At 35.2% G+C, this 18,447-nt stretch overlaps 1 long non-coding RNA gene and 1 other non-coding gene across 2 annotated transcripts in view; one reads left to right on the top strand and one right to left on the bottom strand.

Moving 5' to 3' along the window:
• Positions 1-1,903: 1,903 nt before the first annotated feature.
• LOC141485211 (uncharacterized) lies at positions 1,904-3,079 on the top strand. The gene is made up of 3 exons (XR_012467096.1): positions 1,904-2,143; positions 2,209-2,301; positions 2,607-3,079. It is a non-coding gene; the product is annotated as an uncharacterized lncRNA (long non-coding RNA).
• A 2,082-nt stretch (positions 3,080-5,161) lies between these two features.
• The window catches only part of LOC111509343 (uncharacterized), a 31,385-nt gene continuing 18,099 nt past the window's right edge, over positions 5,162-18,447 (bottom strand). Inside the window, exon 2 of the transcript XR_012467093.1 lies at positions 5,162-5,706. This is a non-coding gene — a transcript (uncharacterized protein). The remainder of the gene's footprint in view (positions 5,707-18,447) is intronic.

The raw sequence follows: 18,447 nt of genomic DNA, 5'->3' as shown, positions 1-18,447 counted from the left end.
AACTAAGCATGTTTTTAAAGGTGTCTGAACACCTGTATGTATTTTATTTATTTTTTTAATTGGCATCAAAGGTCAGATTTTTTATTTTCTTTCTTTTTTTGTAAAGTTTAAATGCTCTGTACATAACTTTTTTGGACACAATGGTGCTTCAAACTACGATTGGGGACAAATAAGACTACTAAAGTAAATTAAAAAAAACAGACATTTCTTTTAAGATTCGAAGTTATTAGCATTTAATTGACCAATTTTGGGTTTTTGTACTAAAAATCGTAAAAGTTCCTTAACAATCAAAAACGCGCTAGAAAATAAAAATGTTTGTATGAATATGTTTTACATGGGCTAGTGTATCGCCCCCTTAAAGGTTTGCACCCAGCTACCAAACACCCTGTATAATGGAAAAAAAAATGTTTACCCATTTGCCAAATGAGATCAAAGGCATAACATGTATCACTGAATTTAGAAAGTCTGTAAAAAAGCTGATTTCAAAGGAATTATTCTTTAGATAAGTTCTTTCAGACAGAAATTTAAATTCTATAAACAATTAATTTTTATTATTGTGTTTTAGAATCTACTGGTATTTAGACTGTGTAACTTTTTTTTTTAACTTTTTTAACTTTTTGTTTGATGTTTACATTAGGCTCTGAACTGTATAGTTGAAAATGTTAACGTAGTAGATACTTACTTTATTTTGTATGCATTCCCTCTTAATGCTTTTTAATTTTTATATTCTCATATCTACATTTATGTGTTGCATATATGTGTTGCATATATATTTTTACTTTCTAACTATTGTTCCACCACAAAATTCTGAAATCATCAAATGTTCAAGTACTACTTTTAACAGCAAGGGCACCTTGGCGTGCGCCAAGAGCTCCGCCTTGAATAAAGGCAAGGAACCGGCTGCCCCTGCAGAAAAGTTCCCTCACTTGTGCACTTCTACGGAGGAAACCCCAAGAATGTTGAAGAAGCCGCGCAATGACAGTGTTATCGCTGAACTTTCCAAAACCTTCTTGGAGGCCACCGTGAGACACCTCAATAAGGTTGCCAAAGAAAGTGTGTGTTCGACGAGTCTTAGCCTACACCGGCAATATAAAGGAGATGTCTCTTAGTGAGTGTTCACCTTCCTGGAAAGGACAGAATGGACGATGATCTAGGAGGACAATTCCTCGAGAATATGTACAATGGATCACATGTGGCCTGAGTGCTGTGAGTCTACACTCACCCACACAGCACTAGATATTCATGGAATATTCCCTGTATATCATAAAACGAACGTATATATTCCAAATATTCATAGAATATTCTTGGAATATATACATGCCTTTAGAATATTCATAGAATATGCTTGAAAGAATATGGCAGGATTATCCCCGAAAGAATGTGCATAGAATGTCTATAAATGGATTATTCTCCCTTGAATATTCTAAGAATATTGTCGCTCGAATATACCATATGGTATATTCTTAGAATATATCCCCACGGTATATTTTGAAATATTCTATACAATGGAATTTTGAATTATCTTATAATAACGTATTCAAATAATTCAATATTATTAAAAACAAAAATATTTGAAGATCTTAATCGAATGCATAACCTAATGTATATAACCCTGATAGTGTTAACCAGTTTTTGAACTCAACGCAAAGATTCTGGATGAATTGCTCCAACAGCAACTGTTGGAAACGACAAAAAAATTTGAATGGGCCAATAAATGAACCAATTGCATCAATAAATTGGTTAATTCTCATCCTATTTGTCTTTTTGTACTTGAAATTATTTAATTACAAAGCGAAAAATACTGGAAACAGAGAAATGGGGAAGTGAATAATTGGAGTAAACGTTTCTCATTGGTCAATTGAAGTGTAGCGCGCGACAGTCGAATAAGCTCTGTGATAGCGGCTGTCCCTTAATGCATGGTACCTTTGCGTTTGCGTTAAATTCGACATTTGATTCAACATGGCGGTTGACGTCGCAGGTTCGCGTGTGTAATGCATGGTGTGTTGGTGTTATTATCAAAGTATAATTCTGTCACGTTCAGTGTACCATTTATAATTTGGGGTTGTCCAATTTGCAGTACAGCGAATAGTTTGATTTTGGATCTTCAAACAGGAGAGTTGCATCTATTCAGTCTTCAAGAACAGTAAGTAAAATGCTATAGTATCGATAGTAAAGTCATGGTGATTAACCTACTATACCTCATTTTAGGTTCGAGGAGAGTTGGTGCGTGGGATTTGTTGGTTTGACTAAGTACACGTTTGAACTAGAGTGATTTCAGTTGTGTATCTTCAATAGAGAAAAGTAAGTGAATGACACATTCTTTTGTATCATTTGTTTTCATAATTTTTATCACTCGTTTTCAAGATAGTATCAATTTGCCCAAAAGGAAACAGAGTGGTACCTGGTACAGGCAGGTGCGCCAAGGAACTCAAAACGTAATGATTACTTTTTTACAAGACAATGCATGTTGTTCTCCAAGTCATAAAATGTTGTAAATGTTCATGAGTAACCTATGCGAAAAATATCTATTTGATTTTTATTCCAGTTTAATTGTGCCACTTTCAAATAGTGATAATGAACGTTAATGTAAGTACATTTTGTTCCAGGTATTACTATTGAAACACTGGCTGATGCATTGTTGGACAAATATAAGGAAAACTATTCTGGTGAGCAAAGTTTGAATAACTTTAAGTAAGTGAAATTCATTGAAGAACCCATCATACCACTCATTTTAAATACTTCCTTTGTGGGTTTATTTTTCTAAGTGAGAAACCTAACCTAACCTATTTCTTGATGTAATACACTTTTTCTTTTTCAATGAAATGATATATTTATTATTTTTTAATTAGTGCTGATGAATTCACAGAGTTGTTATTTTAGCATATTTTTTAGTATACATTTGTTTGAGAGTAGGAACATCCTAATTTGAATACATTTCTAATATTTGTAATATGACAGTATTCAGGAATATTTTATTCAGTGAATAAATATTTTGAATTAGATTTTTTATTTTTAATATTGGTTGAAACGTCAAATATTTCAGTGTATATTGTTTTTAAAATATATTTGTTTATGAATATTATGTGTTTTATTACTTGTGTGAATCTTGTATCAAAATGCAATATATACATGCCTAATAGCGGTTACTCGTCACATTCTTGGAATATTCCAAATATTCCTAGAATATTCATAAAATATAGTTAAAGAATATTCTATGGTGTTTCTCTATTGTATAGTCCTACAATAAACTAAGAATATCCTGAATATTTTATGAATATTCCTCGGGTTCTATTCCTGGAATATTCTTAATAGAATATACCTTAGATATTCTAAGAATATTATAAGATATTCCAAGAATATTCCAAAGGAATATTCTTAAAATATATCAAAGGTTCGCCAGAAGCACTTCCAGGGAATATTCTCCAGAAGATATATATATCCATGGCATATTCATAGCATAATACAATATCCTTAAATGTATATTCATGAAATATACCTGGAATATCTATTGCTATGTGGGCACCCTCCCCACTCAACAGATACCAGAGATACCAGAAAGTATTATTCTGCGGTGGGTATAAGTTTCGATTATCGGCACTAGGCAGGCTATTTTTGTTGAATTGTTTATTTCGAACAAGAATGAGATTTGATTTTTCTTTAAAGAACATGGGCAAAAAATAACAATGGACAGTTAAAGAATGCAGCAATTCAATTGCTGCAATAGAAAACAGTTTACAACAAAACACGCGACCCAAACTAGTTCGTATTCGAAACTGAAACAAGTTGTTTGTTTCTGTTTTTGAAAACGAAGCTACCGCCAGCGAGTCCGTTTTGGGGAAATCTGTCTTAACGAAATTACCTCAGGAATATTCCATAATGAATTGTGAAAGCCGTATGCTTTGAGAAGTTCATTGAAACGCAATTTATGGGTCATAGTGAGACAATTTCTCATTTGAATGCCCTGTATAATCAATTGCCTATATAAATGGTTTGTCCTACGTTCCCTGTCTTTTCGTTGGAACGAGAAGTTCGAAACTGGAAAAGGTCTCCAAAAAAATTTCTACTTCACATTATTTGACTACTCTTTACTACTATTCAAATTTTTTTTTTCAAAATTTGTTCCATCATTCAGATAGATAAAAATTTTTCTTCACACTTTTCTGAGCGCGATTTAAAGCAGATATTCGTGGTGAAACGAGTAACATTCAGTTGATATTCACAGTGAAATTACTGTTGTTTTGAATTATTATAACATCAACATTCATTCAAATCGATATTTACTTCATGATGTTTTGTAGTTGTATCATTTGGTTGTTTGGTGATATCGTCAACTTTGGGTGCGTAAGTAATATTCCAGCGATATGTTGAATTCGGGAGAGTCCGAAATCGTTCAGCTATTCTATTGACACTTTTTGATGTTTTCCAAAACGAATAGGGTGTTGTTGCATACCAGTTATGAGGAATCGTCCCATTCCAATCAGACTTTGTCCAATTTGAATGAGACCAGAATATACTTCTGTTAGCATTCAGAGAAGTTTGATTCCAGCTAGGTAATGTCCAATTTGAATCATACAATCTTTAATTCCAAGGACTGGTACTATAGTTATTTGAAAATTCATCATTCTGGCTGTGCCTTTCCCAGAACGAACGAGGTGTTGTTCTATCCCTACGGGTAGTTCTAGCAGAATCAGGATTTGTGTTATGCCGAATCGGTGCACATGGGAACCACGTAGTACTCCTATCATTACTGAAAGTAATCCAGCTATCAACTCCCACAGGAACAGCGGGAGGGACGACAATGCCGGAAGTTGTCCTATATGGATAAGATGTAGTTTGGTACCCAGAGGTGGTAGTAGTCTCTTCATTTGAAGTTTTCGTATCCCATGTATGTTTCTTCCAAATCATCGAAGGTGTTGGTGGGTACCAAGGAGTAGTCCTGACAGTTATCTGAAATTAGTTCGACCATCTGGGTGTTGTTCGATACCAAATAGGTCTCCTACAACTCCGAAGAGGCGTAGTTGGATACCAACGAGTTGCCTCACTTATTAGAGGTGGGTTTGTCCATATAGGTGTAGTTCGATACCAATGCGGTTTGGTTGAGTATAGAGTTGTTTTAGGTTCATTACTCTCTTCATTTGTTTCAGTAATCTTATTTTCTCCATCATTCCCGTTGGGTCTTCTCCAATTCCAAGGTGGTGTAGTTGGGTACCACTGGGTAGTTCTTCTTTTTAGAGATGGCTTAGTCCATATAGGTGTAGTCCGATACCAATGAGGTTTGGTTGGGTATGGAGTGGTTACAGGTTCATTACCCTCTTCACTTGTTTCATTAGTACTATTCTCTTCACTTGTAGTTACTTTATTACTACTTTGTCCTTCCCAATTCCAAGAGGGTGTAGTTGGATACCACTGGGTAGTTCTACTCTTTGGAGATGGGTTAGTCCATCTAGGTGTAGTTCGATACAAAAAAGGTATAGTAGAGTACGAAGTTGTTTCTGGAGTACTGCTCTCCTCAACTGGAGATAATTCATTCATTGCAGGTATTTTCCAATTCCATTGTGGTGTTGTTGCATATAGATGAGTATTTCTATCACCATTTGTAGTTATGCGGGTCCAATTAGTCGTTGTAAAATTTGGATTAGGCGTGATAGATGTTCCATCTTTCCATTGTAATGGGTCAGTCAGGATTCTTTTTGCTCTTATGTGAACCTGTGAAAAATAATGCATATTGTAGATAGTACTCAAAGACTGGAAGTAGTTGTTTACAGCTGATTCTCGGCCTCCCCCCACCACTATGACGTATTAATTGCTTTTTTTATTGGTTGTTGTTTGGTGAAGTTTTTTTGTTGTGCAGTGAAGTCAAGGCGTTGTGACCTTGAAGTGTCTGGTGCATGGATCGTTCAGATTTTTTTTTCATATGAGATTTTGTGTGTTTATGTGTGTGTGTAGGAGAATGCACGGTACAGGGTTTCATCATGTGCTTGTTTGTCTATGTACAAACATACGTCTGCATACTTCGAAGATCCTCCAAGTAATAAATGCTCCATCGGTGTTAGGGCACCAAGTTAGTAGTGGAGTGACGTCACAGCAATAACCGTTCAACGGCTAGAGAGCGACATGTTCACTCCACGACGTGTGGCAGAGTAATGCGTATTCATCGGTCTGCCCTCACCTCTCCTGAAGCGATGAAGGTTCGCTCTAGCCCCGCTATCCATGGTGACACAACGGCAGCCGAGGACTGTTTGCCTAGCGTCTACCCTCTCCGAGACCGCAACGACCACTGCTTGCTCGTACCGGCAACTGTTATCGCATCAAGTTGGGAGATGGGCTTGGCTGTGACGTCAGGCATCTCTAGTGGATAGCAACTAGCAATGTGAATCTTTCACGGTTTCATGGTGGGGGTGACTCACACTGTTTAATATAAAAGAAATGCCTGGCACACTATGAAATCAGTAGACGAATATATCTGCAGCAGTTAGCAATTGGTAGAGTGTTATTCAGTTCGTAATAGAAGGAAGACGGTGAGTGTATTTGTCTGTTGGAAATTGTTTATATTTTCATATATATTTTCATCATGTCCGTTTCAAAAGTAGACTTGAATAAAATTAATAATTTGATTGTACAGGAGGTTGAAATACTAGAGCAAAAGGCCTTATCATCATTGCCAATTGATGAAGTGTACATAATTAAAAATATGTCAACTTATTCTACACGATTTGGTAAATCAATTTTATTAACTTTGCAAGATGTGAGCAATGATAAATTATTTAAAACATGGCTACCAAAACGTATTTCGTTGCAATTCAGTGATGACGATATATCTTGTATCAACTCATCAGGTGGTAAATATACGATGATGTATTTAGGACAGAGCCAACAAAGTTTTGCTGGCATGAAAACGCGATCTCTAGTCAAATTCAATATGATTGAATAATAGTAATAATTTATAGTGAATTTCTTTAGGTCATAGCTTACAAAGTTTTTTTTGGTGTGAAAACGATAACTCTAGTCAAATTCAATATGATTGAATAATAATAGTAATTATAATGAATTTCTTATTGTTTTATTAATATTCATATATTAGATGATAATTATATGGAAATATAAACATTACTAACTTAGTTGAATACACTCACTTTGTAACTACAAGTAAAATGGGAATGTGAGTATTATATCACTGAAAAATTGGAGGTTGCTTATTGTTTTTTTTTTTTTGTTCGATTTCAGTTCCACCATTTAAAGATGTGGATGCAGTACGCAAGTCAAGATTGGGTCGATATTGTAGATCTCAAATCATCGGTTCAACATTTGTCGTCTAAATTGAAGGTGTTGGGTGATGGAGCCGAACATGCAAGCGTTTATGATATGAGTGTATGCTATGATGAAAAACAAATCGAATTATGCCTTCGTGATGCTGAGAACTATTGGAGTGGTGCAGAAGTTTGCAACAAATTTTTGGATAATGAATTGGAATTGTGGCAACTTTGTGAGGTTATGATTGAACTGAACCTAAGAAGATTCCTGTATAGCCTCCAACCATACTTGCCAGAATGGATTATTCATCACTTTGAATTGAATGATGAAAATCGAGAGGAAATTGAAGATGGTCGCGAAAATGATGATTATGAGGAAGAAGTTATTTTAGATAGTCTGTATGTTCCTGTGAATCATAAATAATGTCAAATAAAAAACTTTGTATTATTTTCATGTTTTATTTATTTAAATCTGATGAAATACAATAGAAAATGATTACAAAACAATAAATATGATATAAAATACAATACATGATATAAGTCAGTTACAAATAAAAAAAAAAAAAGATCATAAAACAGTACATGATAGAGTGAAAAAAAAGTGTCAATATCTGCTATGAACTGAACCATCCAATGCATTGTATGTTAAAACTGTATCATGCAAAATTAATGCATATACTTTAGTGTTGTCTGGAAACTTGGTCTTCCTCGTCTCAAACTCAATCTTTATATCAATAGTTGATGATTTTGTTGCATTCGGTTGATGGGAACAATCGATGACGAATAGTGGATTCTCTCTAAATTGTCCAATGTCCATCAGAGGTTCACTCATATCTTTATCATAATAACTTCGCTGGAAACTCTCAAAAGCATAATAAGCAGGAGCATCAAGTTTTTTATCGAAATTCAAATTCCAACGCTCATATGGATAAACTTCAGAATTCAAGTATACTCGAATACTATTGATATCAGCAGTTGTGAATTTTGTAATATCTTGTGTTCTATCTTCAGATGTGGTAGTACTTTGGAATGCGATGATGACAAAACGAGGAGTTTCCAATGCGTTAGTTGTTTTGATGGCCCATATGTCTGAAGAAGTCCCACGTAATGATGGTAGTTCATAGAGGTCCCACATACGATACGCCAACTTGATTTTGGCATTCAGACCGCTTTTGTTTATTCTACTCAAAAGTTTGAGCTTGTGTTTATCATCTGGTACAATATGCCTTATTTTCCATTCGATTTTATTTATTTCCAAATCAGCATCAACCTCACCTATATATGAGTTTTTGAATGATCGAGCGATAATCAAAATCAATTCCTGTTTGGCATTCAAGATACTTTTGTTGTAATCTTCAGCAAAACCCATCAAATATTTCAGTGGTAGTTTTCCACTAAAAACATGACTGTTTGTATCCAAGATATCTTGCTTCAATTGTGAAAGTCCCCAACCAGATGTCAATAATGTGTTAGCATGAGATTGTCCAAATGATATCATGGTTTTCATTGTAGATGTTATCCCAGGTTTTCTAACAACAGCCACTTGTTCACCTCCCATTTCATAACGAATTTCGTCAAAGAGAAATGCAATTGCATTATTCGAGAGATAGCATGTTTTCGCTACATCTTTGGGGGTGAATTTACCTTCTATGTAAATGAAGCTCTCGGCAATATCTAGTATAACATCTTGATTATTGATTGCAATTCTGATTTCATCCGAATTCCTGAATAGCGGTGATCCATAGGGCTTATATGTGTGCTCATGTAAACTTATGAGAGAATGATCGAGCACTGGTTCATTGAATATATTCAACTTTTCATTGTTTGTTTCGAGCACCATTGTTATTTTCTCACTTTCAATCCAATCGATTTCAAAAATTTAAGATCACTCACAGACAGAGCGTTATGTGCTAACTGTTTAGCATACACTTGTGGAATGAGCTTCTTTTTATGCACACCTTTCTTTTTGATAGTGCAACTCGTTTGGGATTGTTCAATGCGATTTTGTCTATTATAAATGAAACCCATAACAACAGTTATTCGATTTTCTTCAATTCCAAAATAATGAAAATCTCTTCTTCACTTCCAAAATCGATAAGGTTATTTTTTTCATCCAAAATACGCACTGTAATGTTGTGAATCAATTGACGACCTTCTGGACTGACAGGCATATATATAATACTGTGTGGTTCTTTAGTAAGATTGTAGCCAGGTTCAACATCAATATCGAATGAGAAAAGAATGTGGGATTCTTCACCATTTATATATGAACCAGATATTATATTGCAATCTAAGCGGATAAGTCTCACAGTTGTAATGTTTATTGGTAATGATGATTCATGTATCTGATTTGGTGGAAATATTTCATGAGCGAACCCCATCATTTCTGCTATTGAATTTGGATGTGTCAGATCAATTTCATATTTGGATCGCATTTCACATTTGAATGTATTATTATTGGCGTGTAGATAGAAAATATCATCTGCAACGACATCATTTGGTTTTTTATCATGAAACAATCTGAACATGATATGTTTCTGTATGACGGCATTGATCTCTTCTATTTCATAAGCACCACATGGAATTTCAATTGTCAACTTTTGGGGTATCGATGAGTTGTCATTACTGATTCTAAAACTAACTAAGTTATTAGCTTCAGTTATATTATTGATTGTATTGCATCCATAGAATCCCAAAAGTCCTAATCCATAACGACTGTTCCTATCCAATTCAATTGGTGGAAAAAAATCCGCACTCAAGACACTTGTCCCGACAGCTTGTAGCTCGAACTTTCGTGACATGACTGATGAATATTTTGAAACACATTTCAATTTATTATTGTACACAGCAACAGCACATTTGAGACAATTTACACTTTTTGGAAGGTGTTGTATTGTAATAAGTATCATTTTTATTGATACCAATATTCACATCCTCTATATTACAAATACAACACATAGATTTCCGAGGTATAGGACCGTCATTAACATCCGATTCTGAATTTTGATCGTGGTGGTGGTGCTCATAACAATATCTATGTTTCATTATATCGATGTCATCTTGCAGATGCTTAGGCAACTTTTCCCAAACATATGCAATCTCATGTGCAACACATGCAAGTATCACTTCCTTAGGCATATTTGCAAGCATCACTTTATCCATTTTTTTCAAGGTACCATATTTTGAAAACATTCTAAGTGAAAACCCCATTCCCTTGATAGCCTCCCGATCCAGTTTTGGTGTTGAATCCATTTTTATTTGGAAAATTATTTAGAGAGAAACTGCAAGCACAAGTGACCACAGAGAACTGTATTAAATTTCTGTTGTCGATCATAGTTATATTTGATTTTTACATTCGAACATTTTCGAAAGAATCGAGTCAATTCCAATGGTGGGGGTAGATCTCCAAAACTATCGAAATATGTGACTTCTTTCCCACATTTTTTATATGCCACCCAATGTGTTCCTGGTCCACTTATTCCATCTAAATTAACAATAGCTGTCTCGTTTTGTTTTGGACCTGAAGATGGTAATCTATCACGCATAAAAACACCACGAAAATGTGGAATTTTCATTTTTTGTGCATAATAACTGAGATCGAGATCAGTAAGAGGCCTCTGAGGTAGGGGTTCAATTAGTTTTTTGTTTTGTTTGTGGCTTTGTATGGTTTTAAATATAGTCCTAAACCTTTACGGTATGGTTTGAGATATATTCCACTTCCGCGTTTGCCTAATGCTACAGCCTCCATGGTTTTATTGTGACGATTGGCTTCCATTAAAGCCGCTCTGCTGGCTTTTGCCGAATTCACGGCCTTGGTAATACCAGCAGCAGCTCCCGCCAAACTTCCTAGTGCGGATAGTCCAGCAAAAATTGGTATCAATGGTAAAAGTCCACCGATCTTGGGAACAGGAATTATGCGTGGTGTGCGGATTTTCTTCTTTCCACCGGCAGCTTTAAGGTATTTACGTGCCGCCTGCAATGCCACAGTGATAGCTTTTTTGCTATTATTCGTCACAAATTGATTCCCACCAGCTTTCTTCAATACATTTCGCACTTTATGGACTATCCCAGCACCAAATGCAACTTTTTTAATTTTATTTTTCTTCGTTTGTTTCCTCTTACATTTTTTCTTATTGGTACTACAACCCATGCCCATATGTCTTTTCGCTTTCATAATGTTGGTGACAAGTAATGCAGCTGCTCTTTCCCCAATACTCGCGTCCTTCGATTTAACCCTATCCCAAGCGCTGTATTCAAGTTCTTTGTCGGCTAAATGTCTTGCTGCAAGATCGGATGGATGCTTAGAATATTGAATATCGTGTTTTTTGCATTCAATATCTAATTTATTGATTCCAGGGTCGTTACGAGCTAAACGTTGTTTCAATTTTGTACCCGGTCCACAGTATTGATAACCTCCGGTAGATGTAATTCGAAAGGAAGTTTGTTTATTAAATCATTAACAAAACCACAACCTCTTTTAATTTTACGATCACTTTCAATACGTCCGTATCGTTTGATGGTACACATTGAAATGAATAAGCTAATAACATTTATATAGTCTCCAACCACGGCACGATGCGCATTGTAAAACAGAAAGAAAAGTTTGCTGTAGATAATCTAGATGAGAAATTTGGTTGTGGATTGAATGGACAAAGGGTATTCAGACATGGTCCACTACTTCCATCATCAGTTCGAGGACTCATTATAGGACCTTCAAATTGTGGAAAGACGAATGCAATGATATCACTATTAACACATCCACAAGGACTGAGATTTAGAAATGTGTATCTCTATTCGAAATCACTCAATCAACCTAAATATCAGTACTTGCGAAGTGTTTTGGAACCTATAAAAGGATTAGGTTTTTATACATTCAGCAATAATGCAGAAATAGTGGAACCCTCCGACGCTAAGCCTAATTCTGTTTTCATTTTCGATGATGTAATATGTGAAAAGCAAGATATTATTAGATCATATTTCTGTATGGGACGTCATAAGGATGTTGATTGTTTTTATCTAGCACAGACATATTCACGGGTACCCAAACAGTTAGTGCGTGACAATACCAATTTCATTATAATGTTCAAACAAGATGAGACGAATTTACATCACATTTATTCAGATCATGTTTCACCCGATGTAACATTCAAACAATTCCAATTGATGTGTGTTAAATGCTGGGAGGACCAATATGGATTTCTAGTCATTGATAAGGATAGAAAAATAGATGAAGGTAGATATCGCAAAGGATTCGATAGTTTTATATACCCATGATCTTGTTTTTGGAACTTATTCGATCACTGAATATTGTAGTGGTCACTTCACCAACGAATTAAGCTTTAATTCAAAAAAAGGGCATTATGAATACAAAAAAAGATCCTGAAAATAAAAACAATGAAATAAATTTGAAACGTCAACTAGTAGAGACAACAGAAGCTGTCAGGCAGAAATTCAACTCTATCAAGAATGATAATATTGAAAATCGTACGACACTTGAAAGATTGTATGAGCCCATAATGAAACCATTGAATGTTTTATCATCAAACGCTACTTCTAAATCACCAGTGTTATCACCAAATCATGGAACTGTTCAATCTACTTCAAATTATCCCATGAGTACTCCAATAGGAAGAAAACAATCTTTTGGTAGTGTATCATCTGTGAATAGTGACACGAGCACACTTCAAGACGATATGAGAACAACTCTATTCGAAACACCATCATCGTCCCACATCGATTCCTCGGATCCTGACATCTCACCTGTTATGAATGAAAGTGGTGAAGATGTTTTGATGAAACATTTGAATAATATAAAATCTAGAAATCCAGCATATGATGGAACATTTGGCGTACGTATGGATCCAATTACACAAAAGCTGAAAATGGGAAGTCTAGTGGTAAATTTCAAAGATGGAAACATTTCATTTTGGGATGCTAATAAAGTGAAAAAATATGAATGCGCAGGTAGTCCAGAATTGTATGATATGATTTTTTTGAAGAATCCACAAGATGTTGATAATGAAGAAACTCGTCAAGTATATTCCAAAATATTGAAAATAACGAATGCTCCATATAAACAATATCATCTGAAGAATGGTTTTAAAAATACAAATTCTAAAAAATTTCGTGAAGTTATCAAACCTCTATTAGACTCACGACAATATCCAATAAGAAGTAGAAGTAAAATTGGTGGAGCACTCAAACGAGTGAAAATGGAGAAAATATATAATTCTAAACCTGTGAATTATGTGTACTGGAATTCACCGAAAGAGTTAGTTGCTCGCCTACGACTATTGGTAGCTTCAAAGTCAGCCGGACATACCGGACATGATAATGAAATAATTTCAATAATTGAAGAATTACGTAAAGAAGGTATAATATATTAACATATTCACATGTAATGATCACTGTCACATCATCATTCAATGCAGTAACATTATCACCTTTTCTCTTTAATCATATTGAAATAGAATGACTAATGAAATAAGTGATGTCAAACGACAAGTTGTTAATGAATTACATAAACCTGCAAGACGTAATTTTCGTAGAAGAATAACCACCATCAAAGGTTTTGCAGATCTATGGCAAATAGATTTAGCTGAACTGCAACCTTATGCAAAAAGTAATGAAGGATACCGATATATACTTGTAGTGATAGATTGTTACTCCAAATATCTGTGGACTGTAGCAGTTAAAGATAAAACAGGTAGTACAGTAACTAATGCAATGAAACATGTACTGAAAGAAGCCAAATACTCCCCCAAACACATACAAAGCGATCAAGGGAAAGAATTTTTCAATAAAAGCTTCTCATCTCTCATGCGAGAATATAATATCAATCATTATTCAACATTTAGCACAAAGAAGGCAGCTATAGCAGAAAGAGTGATTCGTACAATAAAGGCATGGCTCTACAAGGAATTTTCGATGAGAGGTCACCACAAATGGCTTGATATTCTTCCAATTATAACTAGTAGATATAATAATAAAGTTCATCGTACAATAGGTATGGCACCCATCAATGTTGATTCAACAACAAAATTAAAATTCAAGGGTATCAATGGAATTGGAGGAAGACAAAGTAAACCCAAATTCCAATTAAATGATATTGTACGTATAAGTAAATACAAACATATTTTTGAAAAGTCTTACACTGCGAATTTTACCACGGAGCTATTCAAGATTGTTAAAATTAATAAAACCATCCCAACGACTTATAATCTTGAAGATATGAATGAACAGCCGATTAGAGGATGTTTTTACGAAGAAGAGTTATTACGAACCGAGAATCCTGACGTATATCTGATTGAGAAGGTGTTGAAGAGAAGAAAAAATAAAGTATATGTAAAGTGGTTAGGCCTTCCTAGCGAACAAAATTCTTGGATTGATGAATCAAATATGGTTTAAATGTATATAATAGTGACTTTTATGAATAAAGTAATATTAAAGTTCATTATTGTTTTCATTTCAATTATAAGTATGTGAACTGAAAAATATTGCAGCGGTAAACATTGCCCCAGCCATTCGCAATGTTCTGTGTATACCAAACCAAATTAATTGTATACTCCATTCCCGCTTATATTTTTCAACTCACGATATTGAAAACACATTATCATTCCCAAAACTAATCGCCGTCACTTTGAAATGCAGTATCCAACTCTTTTTGCCAATTATCTCTCACTGATAATGCTGTCTCATAAAGCTTAGTCGACTCCTCAAGCTCAGCCTGAGCTTGCATTCTCGAACGTTGATGGAATTGCTTATCTTTACCAATTTTTGAACGGAGTTCATCAGCATCTTTAGACATTCTAGCCAATTCAACCTTCGCTAATGCAATCTTGGCATCTAATGCTTCAAGAGTTTCATTATTAGCATTAATAGCTCGCTCACTCTTTTCAAGTTCAGCAATAGTCATCTGTGCCTTTACAAGACGGCATTTTGCTTTCCTTTTCATTTCCCCAAACCGATGGAGGGGGCTGAAAGAAGATAGCGGTTCAGCTTTCAAATCACTCTTCATTTCTTTAGGAGTACCTTTTGGCTTCCTCTTCGATCTGTCACTTTTCGTTGCGGGTTTTTTCTGTCGCACAACACTTTTGGATTCTTTCTTTTCTTTAAAGTCAGTGACAATCGATGAAGATGCCTTAGTAACCTTCCTCTTGATTGTTCTAGATTTCTTATCAACACCAAGAGGAAGGGTAGATGAAGAGTGTTTGAGTGATGATAATTGCGAAACGATCGGATTTTCAATAATAATTTGCTCATTTGGTTCTGGCACATCTGCAAAGTTAACGAAGTCGTTAATATCAAAATCATTTATCGAATCTTGACTCGATAAATGTAATACTGGAATATTTTCAAAATCAGTCTGATCGATATCAACAAGTGGTGAACCATCTTCAGCAATCAATAGCGGCATAGAGCTCATGATTATTAAGGTCTGAGGAATGATATGTGATAGCAATAGAATGTGGATAGGAAAGGTGATGATGTTACTGAGACCTCACCATTTATAGAAGAAAATAAACTAGCGCATGCGCTCTTTCATCAACTGGCACATGCGCTCTCTCACTAAACTATTCACGCATGTAACAATCTTTGTCATTTAAGAGGAAAACTTTGTGTTGCATGCATGTATTTTTAAATGTTAGAAAATAATACAAATAAATTCAAAATATATATATATTTATTAATAATAGAGGACAATAACGATAATAAAAAATGAAAAATGTTAATATGTCTCTGTGGATGTGGAACGTTCTTTGACTCTATTCCTCAATAGTTGTTGCTCGTGCGTCAAACACCAACATTGAAAAAAATGGATTCTCCTATTGGGGTAGAGTTGACCAACCTTCTCACACAGATCCCAAGTACTTCTACATGCATTGCATACATGATTCCAACAATTCATGGAATATGTATCACAACGCAAACAACGTTGCAGTGGAGTTGGAACGGCAGCACAGATACCACAAATATTTCTACAGATACCTATATTGTTAAATATTATAGGTTCGGAACACTTCAGACACTGTAACTGTTGTTGACGATAATCCGATTTTGTTCGCTTCGGTGGATGAGAAGGAGGCGATAGTTGAATCCGCAACACGCAATCACTACACATACCAGTACATGGATTGATTGAATCCTTAGGTCTACTTATTTGACAAAAGTAGCACACAATAGCCCCTGCAATCATCATTGGGTAGACACACACTTTTGGTTTTTCATTCCACTCTTTTGGAAACGGCATTTTACTAATTCGATTAGAAATATAAAGAGATGACTTACAGAAACTCTGAATGCTCTCTCCTATACCTACGATCTCTATTTATACAAATCAACATCATGTGGAAGTATAGTGGGATAACTTCTCCTACTATTCCACTCTAAACGAGTCAAGTGGGAGTCGCATCACCTCCTATATAAGTTGACTTGCAAACCTAGAGTTCATTCATTCACTCTCTACAACTGTGAGCAAACAACAACAAGATGAATTCTGCAAAAATAAATGCTGCATTAAATAGAATAGCTGCTGTTGATGAAAACAATTGGATAGACGAATCAGATGATGAGGATGTCAATGTTCCGCTAGAGGAAGTAATAGTTGAAGCAGAAGATGTTGGAGTCGATGAAGATGAGATAGACGAAGTTGAAAACGAGGCCAACCAAAGCGACGAAGATGATGACGTGATGGAGTTTGAGAGGGTCATGGATGAAGAAGGAGATGATGAAGGGATAGAAGCTGACACAACTGAAGGTGATGGTGCTATGAGGATCGGTATGCGAACACTCAATGTCAGTGAGACACTGGAAGATCCCTTGGATTTGTATTGTGCATTGGATGCATACGTATTGATCAGCACAATAGATGGAGAGAACAAAAAACTATGTTGGTGCTGCTTTCGGTTTTATTCGCATAGAAACAATAATGGAGGGTGGTATGCCCATGTCAACACCCACAACACTGTCTCAATTATGGAAATGGGACAGAATTGGTGTGAAGCTTGCGAGAGGCCACTAACAAACTTCACCCGAGTATCTACATGTATTATATGTAATAATGTCCAACCTGTGGCACAATAACCGTGGACCTACTGGTCAAAAAAAAAACAACAGCCCTTTTCAGGGCTACATTATTCACACAAACAGTAGTTAGTTGTATTAGTATTCATAGATTATGTGACAAATGAATACTTTGATTAATAAAAGTCTAAGTTGGAAATTTGTTAGTCTTTGAATATCTATACATTATATGACAAATAAATTACTACTTTGACTGAAAAGTCGAAATTTGGAATTTGATAGTCATTGAATATCTATGCATATGATGAGTACTACTTTAAATGAAAGTTGAAGTTGGCATTTGTCAATCATTCATATGCATATAATGATGAATACTTTCACATACATATATTTCGTTTGAGATTATAATGTTAACATAATGTTAACAATGGTATGAATCTGTTTCTGTTTGAAAGTATAATGGTAGCTCTGAAAAGAGCTATTTTTTTTATTGTTTCAGTCTTTAATTGTAGCCCTGAAAAGGGCTGTTATTTTTTTATTAATCCATGCAATGATATGGACTAACGCTCCTCATCATCAGAAACAATAATTATGGTATCGTCATCTGAATCAGATGATATACTAATGATATCATCCTCATAGTAGTCATCTGAATCAGATGATATACTCATGATGTCGTCGTCGTCATAATCAGCTGAATCAGATGATATACTAATCACATCATCCGCATTATTATCGTCAACAGCATCTATGTCGTCCTGAATACCTTGTTCCACTCGTTCTGCGAAATCATCAGGAAGATCATAGATTCGCTGCAGAAATTGAGCGAAGGTTGTACTCAAATGATCAGACGTTGAATCTATTTCATGTACTTGGATGGGTCCTGTACTCGACATTGTGGAAGAATGATATAGAACTGGGATTGTTGCTATATTTATATTGGAAGAAATGAAATGGAGGGGGTGAAATGTAGAACAGTGTTTGAGATTCGAAAACATCAAGAATGAAACTCTGAGCGATTATTAGGAGAAATTCTAGTGATTATTATGGAAAAAAAACTAATAAGAGGGAGAGGAAGGGAGGAAGACACTGCCCCAGCCTCGCAGTGCCTCGTGTACACCAACCAAAAAGTGTGTACTCCGTGGAAGGAAAGGAAAGGAAATGATGGACGAGT

The sequence above is a fragment of the Leptinotarsa decemlineata genome, unplaced genomic scaffold (assembly GCF_025532065.1).
Source record: "Leptinotarsa decemlineata unplaced genomic scaffold, Ldec_3_MD MMD2_tig00026314_RagTag_RagTag, whole genome shotgun sequence".
NCBI lineage: Eukaryota > Metazoa > Arthropoda > Insecta > Coleoptera > Chrysomelidae > Leptinotarsa > Leptinotarsa decemlineata.
Note: the sequence above shows the minus strand (reverse complement) of the source record. Positions and strands in the feature narration are given on the sequence as shown.